This window comes from Amblyraja radiata, chromosome 15 (assembly GCF_010909765.2).
Source record: "Amblyraja radiata isolate CabotCenter1 chromosome 15, sAmbRad1.1.pri, whole genome shotgun sequence".
NCBI classification, from domain to species: Eukaryota; Metazoa; Chordata; class Chondrichthyes; order Rajiformes; family Rajidae; genus Amblyraja; species Amblyraja radiata.
The window spans coordinates 5975538-5996340 of NC_045970.1; the positions used below are offsets into that span (position 1 = coordinate 5975538).

Sequence of the window (20803 nt, forward strand, 5' to 3'; positions counted from 1 at the left end):
CAGGGTGTGTGTACCGCTTCACTTCCTGAAGGCAATCACAATCTCCTTTGTCTTACTGACTTTGGGGGAGAGGCTGGTGTCTTGGCACCAGGTTACGAGGTTCTCAATCTGCTTTCTGTCATTAGTTGATATCCGACCCCACTACGGTGCTGTTGTCTGAGGACTTATAAATTGAGTTAGACTGGTATTTGGCTGCACGTCATGCGCCTCATCACAGGTGATAGACTATTGACTGACATCTATTATAAACCTACTGACTCCCACAGCTATCTAGAGTCCCCACCCAAAATGTCATCTACCCATGTTCTCCAGAGATGCTGTTTGACCTGCTGAATTCCTCCAGCACTTTGAGTCTTTTTTGTAAAGCAGCATCTGCAATTTCTTGTATATCCACTCTCCATTATGCTGTGCGACACCACCACCATGCTAAACAGGATAGTTCGACCAAATGTACCAGCTTAACAATGGACAACTATGTGAATCAACACCATCATATATAAATTAATGGCCCTGTGTTGCCCTCACTCCATCACTGTCAGAAAACTAGAAGATTAACCTTGATTAAATTAGCAAAAGAGCTTAAAGGCCCTGTCCCACGATGCGAGTTTACCCAAGCGCTCTCCCGAGTTAAAAAAAAAATCAAACTTGTGGAAGTGCGTAGAATGTACGTAGCGGCTATGTCGGAGCTCGTGGATTTCTCATAGCGGCTCGTAACGCCAACGGCAGGTACTCGGGAAACTCGGAAACTCGTGAAGTTTTTTCAATTTTCCAAGAGTAAAAAAATACTTGTGATGAAGTACCACGAGTTTGATTTTTTTTAACTTGCGACATCTCTTGGGTAAACTAGCATCGTGGGGCAGGGGCTTTAACGAAACAGCAACACGTGTGCTGAAATGAATTGCCCAAATGCTGAAACTACTGATAGACACAAAATGCTGTAGTAACTCTGCGGGTCAGCCAGCATTTCTGGAGAAAAGGAATAAGTGACGTTTCGGGTCAAGACCCTTTTTCAGACCCAACTACTGACAGGACTACAAATGTGCTTAGCAATGGATGGTAGCGTGTTACCGAAAGAGAAATAGGACACGGCTAAGTTCAGCAATCCTGCAACATCCAGTTGTGAATGGTAATGAGAGGAGAAAGTTCTCCAAACACCCTCTTTCTCCACAGTGAAGGAATCAAGCACACACAACATCTTCAACCACAAGAATTGGCTGGATGAACTCTGAAGAAGGGTCTCAACCCAAAACGTCACCTCTTCCCTTTCTCCAGAGATGCTGCCTGACCCATTGAGTTACTCCAGCGTTTTGTGTCTATCTATCACTTGAGTGGATGAACCATCTTGGGTTGTTCTTGAGATCCCCACGTCCCAGAAACCAACCCTTACCAATTTTGATACACTCCTTGTGACATCCTGAAGCTGCCAGGAACAGTGAATGCAACGATGGAAGGCAACACAATTCCATCTCTGAAGATATGTACTCCAGAATTGGCCATGGCTCGAACAAAATGTTCCAGTACAGATATAACACTGGCAGCTACCCAACAATCGGAAAATTGCCCATGTCAGTCCCAACCACAAAAAGGACACATCTAATCCGATTAATTACGCTCTCTTCACAGAGGCCGGGGGGAGTTCCCCCCACCATGGGTACCATGTAATCCTGTGCTCCCTGCTCCATGGTCGGATAGTCGGCGACTAAACCGTCTCCCCCACCTGGTTTGCCAGATGAGGAGAGGGCTGTGGACCCCCAGCAGGACCAAAAACAAGACCTGTCAAAGGGCGGTTGAGCTGTTAATGAGACAACGGCCATCCACACTTCAGAAAAGTTGCGATCACTGTCGTACACAGCATTGTAAGGAATGATGATAAAACACACACACCAAAATCCTATACTTCCAGTGGCGGAAGTCCGCAGGAACTGGCGGACAGAGATGTGTGGTACGTCCGTCACCGTCCCCATTGGAAACCAGCACCACTGTGTGGCTAATGTTTTCAACAATGAAGAATGAACTCAGTGTACTGAAGTTATCAACAAAGTCATGAGAAAGGTTTACCATCATGGGCACTTAATTGTCTGCTCAGGGATGCTTTGTTCGGGCTCTGCTGAGACTTCTCAGCTGCGGTCCGAACATGGACCAAAGGATTGGATTCCAGAGATGATGAGGCTGAGATAGATTGCCCTTGACATCAAATCAACATCAAATGAAATGTTACTTCAGAGACCACATGTGAAACTGAAATCAGGAAAACTTTCTACTTAACACACAGGAGGGTAGTTATGGACCGAAGAAAGAAGGACAGAAGAAACCAGAAGCCATGGAGCTTGTTCCACCATTATCATGGCTGCACCAACCTTGAACTCAACACCAAGTCCAAATGCGACACGGTGGCGCCCCGTTAGAGTTGCTGCCTTACAACGCTTACAGCGTCAGAGACCCGCGTTCCATCCCGACTTTGATCCCGACCACGGGTTCTGCCTGTACAAAGTTTGTACATTCTCCCCGTGACCGCCTGGGTTTTCTCCAAGATTTTCGGTTTCCTCCCACACTCGAAAGATGTACATGTTTGTCGGTTAATTGGCTTCGGTTTGTATACTTGGTATAAGTGTAAAATTGTCCCTAGTGTGTGTAGGCTTGTGTTAATGTACAGGGATTGCTGGTCGGTGTGGACTCGGTGGGCTGAAGGACCTGTTTCCGCACTGTATCTCTAAACAAAACCTAAAGGAAGCCAGCTCATCCATGTTGGGGTAAATCGTCTCAGCTCGTGGTTATTGTTGCAGCAATTGCTCAGGGAAATATTTGAGATGGAAGCAATTCAGCTGCTACAATGATGACTTTGTCTCGTCATAAGGTCAGGCATGGGGATATTTAATTGTGCTCACTGTGGTCAATTAAAATTGTGCACCTCTGGTAAGGAAAATGACAATGTCATCAAAGAGCTGGGAACTGTTTCTGCTTCAAGGATGGAAGTGGCAAGCATTCAGTCTGAAGAAGGGTCCCGACCCCAAACATTGACTATCCATTTTCTCCAGAGATGCTGCTGCCTCACCTGCTGAGTTACTCTGGCATTTTGTGTCCACATGGCATGCAATCTCTGTGCTGATTAAATCCCACACATGGAACATCTTCAGAATGAAAGAGTTCAACCACAAAAGCAAAACCTGCAAAAGCATCACCACAGCTTATGGGTTGGAAACTGGTTAACCACTGGAAATGACTCACCACCAGATCCCCAGGCATTTACAAATCCACAAAGCAATAATTCAAGAGCAGAATGGAATTCTCTCCTTTTTCCTGGATGGTTGCAAATCCAACAGTGTTCATGAAATGTAATTTCAACCTTACAAAGCAACCAACTATATTGTTGGCAGCTCATTCTTGACTTCAAATATTTGCTCTGTCCACCAACAACACATCCTGACTTTAATGTGTACCAAGCACTGCAGCATGTTGCCAACGTTTGAACTGCTCTGCCAAGGACAAGAAGGCTCTGCTAAGAGTAGTGCGTTCAGCCGAACGCACTATGGGAACTACACTCGCCCCCTGCAGGACCTATACATCAGGAGGTGCAGATCCAGAGCCAGCAACATTATGTAGGACCCCTACCACCCCAGCACGGACTGTTCCAGCTGCTACGGTCAGGCAAACGCCTCCGCTGGCATGCTGTGAAAACAGAGAGGATGAGACGGAGTTTCTTCCCACAGGCTGTCAGGACTGTAAACTCTGATCTCACCAGGGACTAATTTACTATTGTGTGTCTTTTTACGTTTTTTTTCTAATATGTAAATACTGTTTCTGTTCTATTCTGTTCGGTAGTTTTTTGCACAATCCGCAGGCATTGCCACTTCATTTCACTGCACATCTTGTTTGTTTATGTGACAAATAAACTTGACTTGACTTTGAAAACAGCCCTTATTCAATCATTCCCACTTCAGAACAATCAGACAGAAGAAACATAGAAACATAGAAAATAGGTGCAGGAGTAGGCCATCTTCTAAATTCTAGCGAGTACAAACCGAGTCTATCCAGTCTTTCTTCATATGAAAGTCCTGACATCCCAGGAATCAGTCTGGTGAACCTTCTCTGTACTCCCTCTATGGCAAGAATGTCTTTCCTCAGATTAGGAGACCAAAACTGTACGCAATATTCCAGGTGTGGTCTCACCAAGACCATGTACAACTGCAGTAGAACCTCCCTGCTCCTATACTCAAATCCTTTTGCTATGAATGCTAACATACCATTCGCCTTCTTCACTGCCTGCTGCACCTGCATGCCTACTTTTAATGACTGGTGTACCATGACACCCAGGTCTCGTTGCATCTCCCCCTTTCCTAATCGGCCACCATTCAGATAATAAGAACATTCATGTGGGAATATGAATGCCTCCGGTTTGTCTCTAAGTCACACACACAATCAGTATTGGAGTAAAGATGTTCTTCTGCAGTTGTATAGGGCTCTGGTGAGACCACATCTGGAGTATTGTGTCCAGTTTTGGTCTCCTAATTTGAGGAAGGACATCCTTGTGATTGAGGCAGTGCAGCGTAGGTTCACGAGATTGAACCCTGGGATGGCTGGACTGTCATATGAGGAAAGATTGAAAAGACTAGGCTTGTATTCACTGGAGTTTAGAAGGATGTGGGGGGATCTTATAGAAACATATAAAATTATAAAAGGACTGGACAAGCTAGATGCAGGAAAAATGTTCCCAATATTGGGCGTGTCCAGAACCAGGGGCCGCAGTCTTAGAATAAAGGGGAAGCCATTTAAGACTGAGGTGAGAAAAAACTTTTTCACCCAGAGAGTTGTGAATTTGTGGAATTCCCTGCCACAGAGGGCAGTGGAGGCCGTCACTGGATGGATTTAAGAGAGAGTTAGATAGAGCTCTAGGGGCTAGTGGAATCAAGGGATATGGGGAGAAGGCAGGCACGGGTTATTGATTGGGGCCGATCAGCCATGATCACAATGAATGGCGGTGCGGGCTCAAAGGGCTGAATGGCCTCCTCCTGCACCTATTTCTATGTTTCTATGTTTAATCCCGTCCTGACATATCACTAATTTGGGTCTATTCCACTGCTTAATATGATCAATAAATATCAGCTTTCCAATAATCATAAACACCATATAATGAAATATGAGCTTTCCAATAGCCGTGACCATTATTTGATGAAATATGAGTCATAACCATTATATGATAATTTGTGTTATCCATTATACTCCGTGCAAACACATTGTAGAATGCCCACTGTCCACTTTGTGAAAGGTCAGAATCTTAAATAGCAGTTGTCCTTTGACCAGCTGATGCCGATACATTTTGTAATATGAATCTTTTCAGTTGCTGTTTCAAAAACTCTATGCCTTCAAATACCTTTATCAGAAGATCTAATGCAATAATGCGATATATAATTTAAATGAATTAACTGAGTCTTCCTGGTGTCTGAGCACTTCATCTGCTGATTATTTGTATCTGAAATGTCTTTTTACTGGTCAGTCAGACTCATCTTTCCTTAAAGTTTTAGTTGAATACTTTTTTAAATGTATGGTGCAGGAAGGATCTGCAGATGCTGATTTACAGTGAAGATAGACACAAAATGCTGGAGTAACTAAGCGGAAAGGGGCCATCCCACAGCGGTGACCTAATCCGCAAATTCAGAAGAGTGTCTTAAACCTTCAAGCTCGAGGGCACTCGCCTGAAAAATCTCGAGCTGGATCGACCGTCAGCGTTGAAACCACGAGCTGGATCGACCCACCGCACACACACACACACAAACACACAAACACATCGCAAAAGCGGGGGCCAGGGAGAGCAGGGGAGCGCTGTCTGAAATTCACACCCTCGATGAACAGGAAGGTAAATGACGGCTGCACAGTGTACACTAAGTCCTTTAGAGAGCACGGAGAGGGGGGAGGGGAGAGAAGGGGAGAGAGGGGGAGAGAAGGAGAGAGAAGGGGAGAGAAGGGGGGAGAGAAGTAGGAAGAGAAGGAGTGGAGACATTTTATGAAGCTAGACAACGTTTAATAAAGTTTAGCGGGCATTTAAATTACCGGTCGGCTTTCCTTGGTCCTGAAAACTCCAATGAGCCAATTAAAATGTCCAGTCAGTGAAGGCGATTGCCTACGGCTGCCCTCGACTGCTTGTCCAGCCTGCCATAGCGACCCCACTCCACTGCACTACGAGTTCAAAAGAACCATGCCGACCAATTTTTACTCACGGAAATTTTTTCAACATGCTGAAAAATATTCCTCAACCTAGCTGAGGCCGCGACTATGCGGGAACTTCCCTCGAGCATGAAGGAGAGTTCCAGTGACCTCATAGGACCTCCACGTGTCGACCATGTTGCGAGTTTGAGTCAAGGGCAATGGATAGGAAATATTTAGAGGGATATGGGCCAAATGCAGGCAGGTGGGAATAGTGAGGGCATCTTGGTTAGTATGGGCAGGTTGGGCCAAAGGACTGTTTCCATGTTGGATGACACTATGACTATGACAACTGTTGAAGAATAACCATAATGTGATATAATTTTTAATTAGGTTGGCCACAAAGAGCTTATTAAGGATATGATTAGATTCAAAAAGCAGTCATATATGACTAGAAAAAATGGGCAACATTGAGGATTGGAATGAGTTGAGATTCAACAAAAGAGAACAAAGAATGGATGTGAACATGTAAAAAACATAAAAGTGAATTGTAAGAACTTTAAAGAAAGATTGCTGAATACTGATGTAGGTCCCCCAAGACAAAAAGTGTGGAACTTTATAATGGGGGAAAAACCTATTGAGTGATAGAGTTATAGTGTCATACAGCACGGAAACAGGCTTCACCCCAATTCATCCATGGCAAAGAAGAGGCCCCATCTAGTCCCATTTGCCTGCATTTGACCCATCTCCCTCCAAACCTTTCCAATCCATTTCCTTGTCCAAGTGTCTTTTACATGTTTTATTGTACCTGCCTCCATTACCTCCTCTGGCAGCTTATTCCACAGCATTTCCACTCTCTCATTGAATAAGTGGTCCCTCAGGTTCCTATTAAATCTTGTTGCTCACTTCTTAAACCAATGCCCTCTGATTCTTGAATCCCCTACCCTGGGCTAAAGAATGTGCATTCACCCTATCAACTCTATACACACCTCTATAAAATCACCCCTTAGCTTTCAGTGCATTGAGGTTTAGTCCCATTATGCCCAATCTCTCGCTATAGCTCAGGCCCTCATGTTCAGGCAACATCTTCGTAAACCTTCTCTGCACTCCTTCCAGCCTAATGACATCCTTCCTATCGGAGGGTGACCAAAACTGAGCACAGTACTCCAAATATGGCCTCACTAACGTCTTGTACAGCTGTAAATTAACATCCCAACTTCTATAATCAATATCCTGACTGATGTAGGCCAATGTACCAGATGTCTTCTTGACCATCTACCTGTGATGCCACTTTCAGTGGACTATGTAGCAGTACTCCGAGATCCATTTGCTCCACAACACTCTCCCAGGGCCCGCCGTTCACTATGAAGGTCCTGCCCTGGATTGTCTTTCCAAAATGCAACACCTCACACTTGTCCACTAAATTCCATTGGCCATTTTCTTGTGCAGCTCATTTGTCCAGCTGTTGAAGTCCTGCTGTAATTTTGACAACTATCTTCACAGTCTATGATACCACCTACATTGGTGTCATGTGCAAACATTAATAATCATGCTTTGCACATTCTCATCTAAATCGTTGATATAAACTGCAAGCAGCATATATTGCCCAGATCTGGTCCCCAAGGCACTAGTCACTCCACTAGTCCAACCTTCCATCACCACCCTCTGTTTCCTTCCATATCGTCAATTCTTTATCCAGCAGCTAACTCTCCCTAAATCCCAGGCAATCTTACCTCACAGAGAGGCCGACCATATCAAACCTTATCAAATGCCTTGCTGAGGGCCATATCGACAATGTCTATGGCCTTGCCCTCATCAACCTTCTTGGTAACTTAGTTTAGTTTAGTGATACAGCACGGAAACAGGCCCTTCAGGACAATTACCATTTATACCAAGTCAATTGTACGTCTTTTAAGTGTGGGAGGAAACCGAAGGTCTCTGGGAAAACCCAAGCAGTGGCAGGGAGAACGTACAAACTCGGTACAGACAAGCACCCGTAGTCAGGATCGAACCCGGGTCTCTGGTGCTGCAAGCGGTGTAAGGCAGCAACTCTACCGCTGCACCACCGTGCTTCTTCAAAAAACCAATCAAATTTGTGAGACATGATCTCCCTCGTACAAAACCATATCCTTAATCAACCTCTGTCTATCCAAATGCACATTGATCTTATCCTTCTGAATCCTCCCCAGTAACAAGTCACTGGTCTATAGATCCCAGGCTTTTTCCTTGCTGCCCTTCTTAAATAGAGGTACATCATTAGGTACCCCCCAGTCATCCAGCACCGCCCCTGTGTCTGATGATGATTCCAGACCATCGCACAAACCAGCCTCCCTTCCATCGACTCCATCTACACCATGCTACCTTGGCAAGGCCAGCAGCATAATCAAGGACCAGTCTCACCCTGCTCACTCCCTCTTCTCCCCTCTCCCATCAGGCAGCAGATACAAACGTTTGAAAGAAAAAAGCACCTCCAGATTCAGCTTTTGGGTGGCACGGTGGCGCAGTGGTAGGGTTGCTTTCTTACAGCGTTTGCAGCGACGGAGACCTGGGTTCGATCCCGACCACAGGTGCTGCCTGTCTGTTCTCCCCGTGACTGCGTGGGTTTTCTCCGAGACCTTCGGTTTCCTCCCACACTCCAAAGACGTACAGGTATGTAGGTTAATTGGCTTGGTGTATGTGTAAATTGTCCCTAGTGGGTGTAGGATAGTGTTAGTGTACATGGATCACTGGTCGGTGCAGACTCGATGGGCCGAAGGGCTTGTTTCCATGCTGTATCTCTAAAATTAATACTAAAAACTAAAGGAACAGTTTCTTCCCAGCTGGTATCAGACTACTGAATGATCCTCTCATCAGCTAGAGTTTAGTCCTGACCTCCCATCTACCTCTTTGGAGACCTTTGAACTAACTTTAAACCGACTTTAGAGTCATAGTGTCATAGAGTGATACAGTGGGGAAACAGGCCCTTTGGCCCAACTCGCCCACACCGGCCAAGCTTGACAATATCGGTCCCAGCTGCATTAGTTCCACCTGCCTGCACTTGGTCCATATCCCTCCAAACCTGTCCTATCCATGCATCTGTATAACTGTTTCTTAAAACGTAGGGATAGTCCCAGCCTCAACCACCTCATCTGGCAGCTTGTTCCATGCACCCACCACCCTTTGTGTGAAAATGTTACTCCTCAGATACCTATTAAATCTTTTCCCCTTCACCTTGAATCTATGTCCTCTGGTCCTCAATTCCCCTACTCTGGGCAAGAGACTCTGTGCATCAACCCAATCTATTCCTCTCATGATTTTGTATACCTCTATAAGATCTCCCCTCATCTTCCTGTGCTCCATGGAATAGAGACCCAGCCTACTCAACCACTCCCTATAGCTCACACCCTCTAGTCCTGGCAACATCCTTGTAAATCTTCTCTGAACCCTATCAAGCTTGACAATATCTTTCCTATAACATCATGCCCAGAACTGAACACAATATTCTAAATGCAGTCTTACCAATGTCTTATACAATTGCAACATCCCAACTTCTATACTCTATACTCTGACTGATGAAGGCCAAAGTGTCAAAAGCCTATTTGACCACCTTAGCTACCTGCGATTTGACCTTCAAGTAACCATGCACCTGTCCTCCTAGATCCCTCTGCTCTACAACACTACCCAGATCGAACTTCAATGTTATATCTTTGCACTAAATGTGGTAGTCTTTATCCTTTATCTTTGCAAAGTGGATGACTTGATTGTATTCACAAAAAGTATTTTTTTGCATGCAGGTACAGCAGGCAGTGAAGAAAGCTAATGGCATGTTGGCCTTCATAACAAGAGGAGTTGAGTATAGGAGCAAAGAGGTCCTTCTGCAGTTGTACAGGGCCCTACCTGTGAGACCACACCTTGAGTATTGTGTGCAGTTTTGGTCTCCAAATGTGAGGAAGGACATTCTTGCTTTTGAGGGAGTGCAGCATAGGTACACAAGGTTAATATCTGGGATGGCAGGACTGTCATATGTTGAAAGAATGGAGCGACTGGGGCTTGTATACACTGGAATTTAGAAGGATGAGAGGAAATCTCATTGAAACATATAAGATTATTAATGGATTGGGCACGCTAGAGGCAGGAAACATGTTCCTGATGTAGGGGGAGTTCAGAACCAGGGGCCACAGTTTAAGAATAAGGGGTCGGCCATTTAGAATACAGATGAGGAAAAACTTTTTCACCCAGAGAGTTGTGAATCTGTGGAATTCTCTGCCTCAGAGGCAGTGGAGGCCAATTATTTGGATGCTTTCAAGAGAGAGTTAGATAGAGCTCTGAAAGAAAGCAGAGTCAAGGGGAAATGGGGAGATGGCAGGAATGGGAATGATCAGCCAGGATCACAGTGAATGGCAGTGCTGGCTTGAAGTGCCTAATGGTCTACTCCTGCACGTATTGTCTATTGTCTACAGTGTAGCACACAAACAAAAACATATCACTGGATCTCGGTGAGATACACATGACAAAAATAATAAACTAAACTAAACTAAATGTTAACTTTCCCAAGGTACACAAAAATGCTGGAGAAACTCAGCGGGTGCGGCTGCATCTATGGAGCGAAGGAAATAGGCAACGTTTCAGGCCGAGACCCTTCTTCAGATTGATGTAGGGTGGGGTGGGGGGCGGTTAGAAGAGCGGAAGAGGAGGAGCCAGAGGGGTGAGGGAGAGCTGGGAAGGGGAGGAGACAGCAAGGGCTACCGGAAATTGGAGGTCAATGTTCATGCCACTGGGGTATAAACTGCCCAAACGAAATATGAGGTGCTGCTCCTCCAATTTCCAGTGGTGCTCACTTAGGCCATGGAGGAGGCCCAGGACAGAAAGGTCAGATTCGGAATGGGAGAGGGAGTTGAACTGCTGAGCCACAAGGAGATCGGGTAAGTTAGTGCGGACCGAGCGGAGGTGTTCATCGAAATGATCGCCAAGCCTACGATTGCTCTCACCGATATAGATCAGCTGACATCTAGAGCAGCGGATGCAATGGATGAGGTTGGAGGAGATGCAGGTGAACCTCTATCGCATCTGGAACGACTGCTTGGGTCCTTGAATGGAGTCGAGGGGGGAGGTAAAGCGACAAGTGTAGCATCTCTTGCGGTTGCAAGGGAAAGTGCCTGGGGAGGGAGTGGTACGGGAGAGAAGGGATGAATTGACCAGGGAGTTACGGAGGGAGCGGTCTTTGCGGAAAGCAGACAGTGGGGGAGATGGGAAGATGTGGCGAGTGGTGGGGTCACGTTGGAGGTGGTGAAAATGACGGAGGACTATTTGTTGTATGTGACGGCTAGTAGGGTAGAAGGTGAGGATTAGGGGGACTCTGCCCTTGTTACAAGTGGGGGGATGGGGAGAGAGAGCAGTGTTACGGAGTATAGAAGAGACCCTGGTGAGAGCCTCATCTATAGTTGGGGAGGGGAACCCACTTTCCCTGAGGAATGAGGACATCTCCGATGCCCTGGTGTGGAAAACCACATCCTGGGAGCAGATGCGGCGTAGACGGAGGAATTGGGAGTAGGGGATGGAGTCGTTACAGGAAGCAGGGTGTGTAGAAGTGTAGTCTACATAGCCATGGGAGTCAGTGGGTTTGTAGTGGATGTCGGTCAGAAGTCTGTTACCTGCGATGGAGATAGTGAGGTCTAGAAATGGTAGGGAAGTTTCAGAAATGGTCCAGGTGTATTTGAGTGCAGGATGGAAGTTAGTGGTGAAGCGGATGAAGTCAGTCAGTTGTGTATGGGTGCAGGAGGTAGCACCAATGCAGTCGTCGATGTAGCGGAGGTAGAGGTCGGGGATGGGGCCCTGGTACGTCTCGAACAAGGATCAACTTTCCCAATATAGCATGGAATTGCCATCATGTTAAAGGCCTGAGCCCTCAGTTAAGGGTCCTGAAATTTTAGGCCAGGATATTTATCTAACTTCATATGCCTTAAAATGTTAGGCACCTCCTCAACCATAATACGGACTCTCCATTTCCTGCTGCAAGTTCCCTAGTGTTCATGTCTTTCTGTACAGTGAAAATAGAGGAGAAATAATCATTGAAGACCTTGCTCATCTCCTGAGGCTTTTCAAATATATGACTGTTTTGGTTTCTGAGGATAGGCACAAAATGCTGGAGTAACTCAGCGGGACTGGCAGCATCTCTGGATAGAAACAATGGGTGACATTTCGGGTCGAGACCCTTCTTCAGACATGGATGGGTAAGGTGTGAAAGCGGGACATCAAAGGGGATGGAGAATCAAGAAAAATGTAGAATAGACCATTGTTAGCGAGGGGAAGGTGACAACGAAGCGTACAGAGATAAAATTTTAACCAGGAGGACAGTCAGACTGGTCGGAGAACTAGAATGGCGGGAGGGATGGAGAGAGAGGAAAACCAAGGGTTACTTGTAGTTAGAGAAGTCAATGTTTATACCGCTGGGTTGTAAGATGCACAAGCGATATATGAGGTGCTGCTCCTCCAATTTGCCCTGGGCTTCACTCTGACAGTGGAGGCTGCCCAGGATAGAACGGTCAGTGTGGGAATAGGAGGGGGAGTTAAAATGTTTAGCAACTGGGAGAACGGGTAGGTTTAGGTGGATTGAGCAGAGGTGTTCAGCAAACCAACCTACTCCCACCTACTGCCACCCACCTCGTCTTTCATGTTAACAGGAACATGCATGCTTTGAACTTTCACTGTCACACTTTTAAAAGCATCCCGGCCATCCCTTTGTCAGCAAACAATCTACTCCAATCAACTCTTGCCAGTTCCTGTCTTATACCATCCAAGTTGACCTTGCCCTAATTCAGGATTGTAACTTGTGGACCAGACCTGTCCGTATCCATAAGTATTTTAAGGCAAATAGAATTGTAGTCACTGATCCCAAATAGCTTGCCTCCTGACACTTCAAGTCCCTTAGCTTTCTCTATTTCCTAAGAGTAGGTCAAGCCTTAAACCTCTTCCTTCTGGGCTAGGAAACTTTCCTAAACACATCTGACAAATTCCACCCCATCTAAGCCCGTGACACTATGGCAGTCCCAGTCTATATTGGGAATGTTAAAGTCGCCTAAAATCACAACCCTATTACTCTTACAGCTGCCTGCAATCTCCCGGCATATTTGTTCTGTTAATTGCCATTGTCTATTTGGGGGCCTATAGTATGTTCCCAACAAGGTGGTCATTCTTTTTTTTATTAAGGGGGTCAGACAGCATATCTGGAGAGAAGGAATGGGTGATGTTTTGGGTCAAGATCCTTCTTCAGACAAAGAAGGGTCTCGACCCGAAACGTCACCCGTTCCTTCGTCTGAAGAAGGGTCTTGACCCGAAACGTCACCCATTCCTTCTCTCCAGAGATGCTGCCTGGCCCGCCGAGTTACTCCATCATTGTGTGTCTATCTTCAGTGTAAACCAGCATCTGCAGTTCCTTCCTACACATCCCCTTTTTCATTTCTCAGCTCCACCCATATAACCTCACTGGATGAACTAACAGTAACGACATCTCAAACAATTGCCATGATGTTCTCCTGCATCAGTAAAGCCACTCCCTCTTTTATCAGGCCCTGAGTTCATCCACATTGCCTGTCAAACCTCTCACGATGAATGAAATGCAAGTCAATCCATCCAGTCTTTCCCCACGCCCTCCTTACATCTGCCTATTCTGTCAACAGAACTTGCTTTCATTGACCAGAGGCCACAAGTAATATTTCATCATTGCTAGGGACCTTAGAATCTATTGAGCAGGTGGAATTAATGAAAAGTAGTATGAGAAGCAATAATGCAGAAGAATTGAAGGTGGACAAAGCATGGAAACTGCCCTTTTCTCTGTGTTTTGTGTATTTTTGCACACATTTTCTCCAGAGAGAAGGTAAGCCAGTGTGAGGAAGTTAGGTGAGCCATAGATTGATTCCCAGAGATAGTCTCCTCAATGAGGTACATTTATGAAGAGTGTGAATCTTTGGGAATTCCACGATCAAACCTCTTGGAAAGATCTCACCCAAATGGTGATTGTGTATTCCAACATGCTCAGAAACAGCGTGGAGTGCAGGAAGAAACTGAATGACATTCCTCATGCTGCCAGAATTTATACGTTTTTGGTTTTTTTCCTTCTCCATGTCCCTGGTATCTTCAAGGATTCAACAGTGTATGCTTGGTGAGGTTGGCATTCAATAAACACTGACTATCTACAATGTAGGGTGGCAGACCTGCCTATACTAATGGAGGTTAAGACTGCAGTCTTTCTGCCAGCTGGTGTCCTGACTGCTAATGGAGGGCAGAGTGACACAGGGAGACGAGGAGGCACGGGTGTCATCAGCCATGTAATGAGGCATGGGAGTACAACTAATGAGTGTTATGCATGGCCGCATAGTCTAAGTATGCATGGTGTCCAGAGGACTCCTGAATGCACTCTTACTAACCTTGTATTTTCCCGTGACATTGACACAGCTGAGCAGTGACCTATCCATGAATAGTGTGCCGTGCTTGGACAGTTAGGTACAATAGACAATAGACAATAGGTGCAGGAGTAGGCCATTTGGCCCTTCAAGCCAGCACCGCCATTCAATGTGATCATGGCCGATCATCCCCAATCAGTACCCCGTTCCTGCCTTCTCCCCATATCCCTTGACTCCGCTATCTTTAAGAGCCCTATCTAGCTCTCTCTTGAAAGCATCCAGAGAACCTGCCTCCACCACCCTCTGAGCCAGAGAATTCCACAGACTGGGTAATAGGCAGAAGACAGACGCAAATGGCTGGAGTAACTCGGCGAGCCAGGCAACATCGATGGAGAAGAGGAATGGGTAACATTTCGGGTTGTGACCCTTCTTCAGACTCAGGTAAATGGGGAACAAAAGATATAGATGGTACTTAGGAGAAATGAATGAAAGGAGGAACGAAGAAACAGTTAGACAGCTACATGGATAGGACAAGTTTGGAGGGATATGGACCAAACGCAGGCAGGTGGGACTGGTGTAACTGGGACATGTTGGGTGATGGGGCAAGTTGGGCCGAAGGGCCTGTTTCTACACTGTATCACTCTATGACTCTGTGTGCTAAAAGCACTGATGATGAATGAAAGGTGAGGCACACATTGGCCATTGTTGGGTGTGGGATAGGTGACAATGAGTAAACAAGCAGAGGGACTAAACAGGCCAAACACTTGTACAAGGACTAGTCTTAGCCAGCATCTGCTGTTCATCCCTATACATCAGTAATAGTCAGCACGTGCCTAATGTGAGTAGAGGGAGCTGTGGAGTCAAGAGTCAAGAGTGTTTTATTGTAATATGTCCCAGATAGAACAATGAAATTCTTACTTGCAGCAGCACAATGGAATATGTAAACATAGTACACTGTAAACAATATAATAAACAAGAAAAAAAGTTCAGTATTTGTACACACACACACACACAATTATGTATATATATATATACACACACATATACATCAAAAACATAGTGCAATAATAAAAATAATAGTCTATTGTAGTTCAGAGCTTATTTGAGGTTGTTGTGTTTAACAGCCAGATGAATGCCTGGAAGAAGCTGTTCCTGAACCTGGACGTTACAGTTTTCAGACTCGTGTACCTTCATCCCGATGGCAGGGGTGAAATGAGTGTGTGGCCAGGATGGTGTGGGTCTCTGATGATGCTGCTGCCTTTTTGAGGCAGTGACTCCGATAAATCTCTTCGATGGTGGGGAGGTGAGAACCCGTGATGGACTGGGCAGTGGTCACAACATTTTGCAGTCTTCTTCGCTCCTGGGCATTAAAGTTGTTGAATCAGGTCGTGATGCAACCAGTCAATATGTACTCTGCTGTACACCTGTGGAAGCTCAAGAGAATCCTCTCTGACATACCAGATGGTCACAACTACTGAAAGCTGTGTTTTGCAACTGATGGATGACATATGTACTTGCGGATGTGAGGATTGCAAGGGGGAGAATGTGATGTGATTAGCATTTCTGTTGGCGAAATACAGCCATCGTGCAATTGTAGCTGCAGTTTGATGCGGTAGCTTTACTGCTACGCCACCATACCGCCCAATCATGAAGTCTAATGATCATTCCCATTTGCATCTGGATAATCTAGAACCATCATATAATGCGATTGGCATCTCCCGGCAAATATCACTTCACACAGTACGTTAACTACCTGAATTCATATCAACAATGCCAGATCTTCTCAGCCTTTTTGCATATGACCACTCCAATGCAGCTGTCCCTGGTGATCTTGCAATGCTCACAACCTGCACCCAGAGACAGGTGGACACAAGTATCATTATTCACTGCAGCTTCCAATGCTGCACTATTCTCAGCATTGATAGATTACCCCAGACCAAGCAGCCTTGACATTACCAGTGGAATAATTCCAGCCATGTAATGTCAGATGAGGGTTAATTATCTTCAGCTTGGTGTGTACATATAGGTTTTAAGATCAAGCAGTGTGGGAACGTTCTTTCTGTCCTGGGCCTCCTCCGTTGTCAGAGTATGGTCCAGCGCAAATTGGAGGAACAGCACCCCATATTTCACTTGGGTAACTTCAAGTAATCCTTGCTTTCCCCCTCTCTCCCATCCCTCCCTCTTCCACCCAGTCCTTCTCTGCTGCCTGCCCCGCTGAGTTACCTCATTTTGTGTCTATCTCCGGTTTAAACCAGCATCTGCAGTTCCTTCCTACACCCCCCCATTCCTAGTTCTCCGACCAGTCTGACTGTCCTCCTGATTACATTTTATCTCTGTAAGCTTCGTTGTCAGCTTCTCCTGGCTAACAATTATCAAGTCTACATTTTCCTTGATCGCCATCCCCTTTGATGTCTCGTTTTCACACTTTACGCTTCCTTATCTCTGTGTTTCTCTTTCCCCTGACTCCCTGAAGATGGGTCTCGACCCGAAACGTCACCCATTCCTTCTCTCCAGAGATGCTGCCTGTCCCGCCGAGTTACTCCAGCAATTTGTGTCTATCTCTACAACAGCAGATGAACAATGCTGAAACTCATCCACACTGTAACCCAAGCTGCATTTATTGGTGTGCAAAGGAGCAGTGATTTTGACACTAACATTACTGCGCCCCCATCTTCATACTATATGGCCACCATGCTGTTGGCATGCTCTTCAGAGTGCACAATGAATGAGAGATCAAATAAAGAGCAATGTGCAATCTGTTCTTATGCCTCTTAATGCTGACAGCAGTTGCAGTGAGCTGCAGCAGTGAAGGTGTGTGGGGAGAGGCAGACAGGTTAGTGCTTGGGAACAAAGCATGCCTGCCATGGCCATATGCACTGTGTTGGGAAGGTCTGTGCATTCAGTAACATACTGAGTGAGGTGGGAACGTGGGACTTCATTTATACTGGATACTGGATAATACAACCTGGTTAGCACGTAACAAAAGCTTTTCACTGTACCTCAGTACATGTGACAATAAATGAACTAAATTAAAATGTGTAGGAAGGAACTGCAGATGCTGGTTTACACAGAAGTTAGACACAAAATGCTGAGTTACTCCAGCATTTTGTGTCTATCTCTGGTTTAAACCAGCATCTGCAGTTCCTTCCTAGTTCTCCGACCAGTTTGACGGTCCCCCTGATTAAATTTTATCTCTGTACGCTTCGTTGTTAGCTTCTCCTAGCCAACAAAGATCTATTCCACATTTTCCTTGACCCCCATCCCCTTTGATCTCTCATTTTCACATCTTACCCTCCCCTATCTCTCATCTCCCTCTCCCCTGACCCTCAGTCTGAAGAAGGGTCTCGACCCGAAACGTCACCCATTCCTTCTAACTAAACTAAAATACTGGTTTTAAATTTAAACCAAGCTTTTCTTAATTGATAATACATGCATTAATAATGAAGCTAGGTTTAAAATCCACATTCAATCAGCAGTAATGTTTTTCTGTTGCACCATTGTGATTCTGGAATGCAGACTCAGGCTGAAATTTATATCTCGATCTGCAAAAAGTGCAGTCCTTACATTTTTCTCAGGCTGGAATGTGAACATCAAGGATTAGCCTGGTACTGCAAGAAAGCTAAATTCTTTGTAAGTTAAATAAAAACTGCATTTTAACAACAAATATTTCAGTTTAATATCCTTTTAGACGACAATATCATTCAAAACAAAATAGTATCTCTGCTATGACATAAAAGAACACAAATGTAAAATGGCTGAAGAAGTGTCTGAAGAAGGGCCTCGACTTGAAACCACACCTATTCCTTTTCTTTAGAAATGCTGTCTGGCCAGCTTAGTTAATCCAGTTTTATGTCTATCTTCTGTAAAATGGCAGCGTTGTACACTAGACAAACTCCCAGAACTCGTACCATGGGACAGGGCTATTACACATACCGAGTATAGAAGTTTGGATGCTATGTTACAGTTGTACAGGATGTTGGTGAGGCCACATTTAAAGAAGTATAGTGTTCAGTTTTGTTCACCCTGTTAGAGAAAAATTGCTGTGTAGCTGGAAAGAATGCAGAGAAAATTTACAAAGATGAGCCAGGACTTGAAGGGCTTATCTATAGGGAGAGGTTGGGCAGACTTATGCCTTGGAGCGCAGGAGGATGAGAGGTGATTTTATAAAGGTGTGCAAGATCATGATAAGCTAGACACACATCGTTTTTTTACCCAGAGTATGGAATTAAGAACCAGAGGACTCCCCCAACATTGGGAACATGTTTCCTGCCTCTAGCGTGTCCAAAACCTTAACAATCTTATATGTTTAAATAAGATCCCTCTCATCCTAAACTCCAGAGTGTACAAGCCCAGCTGCTCCATTCTCTCAGCATATGACAGTCCCGTCATCCCGGGAATTAACCTTGTAAACCTACGCTGCACTCCCTCAATAGCAAGAATGTCCTTCCTCAAATCAGTCCCTCAATCAGTTTTCTATGACTGGCCACAATTACTAGCTTTATCCTTACTACCTTGTTTGAGCAAAGGAGTAATATCCTCCGAAGATAGACACAAAATGCTGGAGTAACTCAGCGGGACAGGCAGCATCTCTGGAGAGAAGGAATGGGTGACGTTTCGGGTCGAGACCCTTCTTCAGACTCTTTCTCTCAGAGATGCTGCCTGGCCCGCTGAGTTACTCCAGCTTTTTGTTTCTATCTACAAGCATTCACGGGTTTGAATGAGTGGTGGAGGATTCATTTGTTTCAGGGTGTATTGCTCCGTAAATTGATGCATATATTAATCACTGTTAAAGCTCCAGCTAATCTTCCAAAATCCTGTGCCCTATTTTTTGACAGGTTTAAATTCACCCATTTAAAATAAACAATTAACACCAACTTAAAATACTGCACCAATAAATGTAGTAGGTGAACCTTCACATGTAAACGCCGCAGGCTACGGGAGCCAAGATCCCCCCATCAACGGAGGCTCGCGGCCCCCGACTGCGGGAGAACAAAAAGGGAAGAGATTGAACTTTTTTTTCTCCTTCCATCACAGTGCGGAATGTGGAGGAGTCACTGTGGTGGATGTTCATGTTAAAATATATTTTGTGTGTTCTATTACTTTTTATTGGTATATCTGTATGGCAAATGAAATTATTCGTATGTTGCAGAACATACTTGGCTAATAAAGTATGATTATGATTATTATTATGATTAAAAGTCAACAATGAGAAAATATACTGTGGCAGAGTGCTATTGTTGATGCCTCTGTGCTCCACTTACAGCGAGTGTGACCAATCAAGTTTATTATTTATTATTTATTATTTATAATCTGTGATTTGGAAATTGCCATCAACATTACTAAAGAAATTATGTTGGAGTTATACACAAAATACTGTTTTGGTCCCCTAATTTGAGGAAGGACATTCTTGCTATTGAGGGAGTGCAGCGTAGGTTTATAAGGTTAATTCCCGGGATGGCGGGACTGTCATATGCTGAGAGAATGGAGCAGCTGGGCTTCTCCACTCTGGAGTTTAGAAGGATGAGAGGGTATCTCATTGAAACAAATAAGATTGTTCAGGGCTTGGACACGCTAGAGGCAGGAAACATGTTCCCGATGTTGGGGGAGTCCAGAACCAGGGGCCACAGTTTAAGAATAAGGAGTAAGCCATTTCGAACGGAGACGAGGAAACACTTTTTCTCACAGAGAGTGGTGAGTCTGTGGAATTCTTTGCCTCAGAGGGCGGTGGAGGCAGGTTCTTTGGATGCTTTCAAGAGAGAGCTAGATAGGGCTCTTAAAAATAGCGGAGTCAGGGGATATGGGGAGAAGGCAGGAACGGGGTACTGATTGGGGATGATCAGCCATGATCACATTGAATGGCGGTGCTGGCTCGAAGGGCCAAATGGCCTACTCCTGCACCTATTGTCTATTGTCTATTGTCAACTCGCACGAGCCCCTATGTACCCGCTACGTACATTACACAAGCTCGAATCAGGGGAGAACTCAGGAGAATTACTCGTACAGTGGGGCAGGCCCTTTACTTGCAGCAGCACGACAGAATATGTAAACATAGTACACTGTACACAGTATCATAAATGAGAAAAAATGTTCAGTGTGTGTATATATAGACATACTCAGACATGCATAAATATATATAGAGTCATAGTCATAAAGTGATACAGTGTGGAAACAGGCCCTAATGCCCAACTCGCCCACACTGGCCAACAATGTCCCAGCTACACCAGTCCCACTTGCCTGCGCTTGGTCCATATCCCTCCAAACCTGTCCTATCCATGTATCTGTTTCTT

At 45.1% G+C, this 20803-nt stretch overlaps 1 pseudogene; it reads left to right on the forward strand.

Moving 5' to 3' along the window:
* Positions 1-20803, forward strand: part of LOC116981647 — a 71285-nt pseudogene that overhangs the window by 17810 nt on the left and 32672 nt on the right.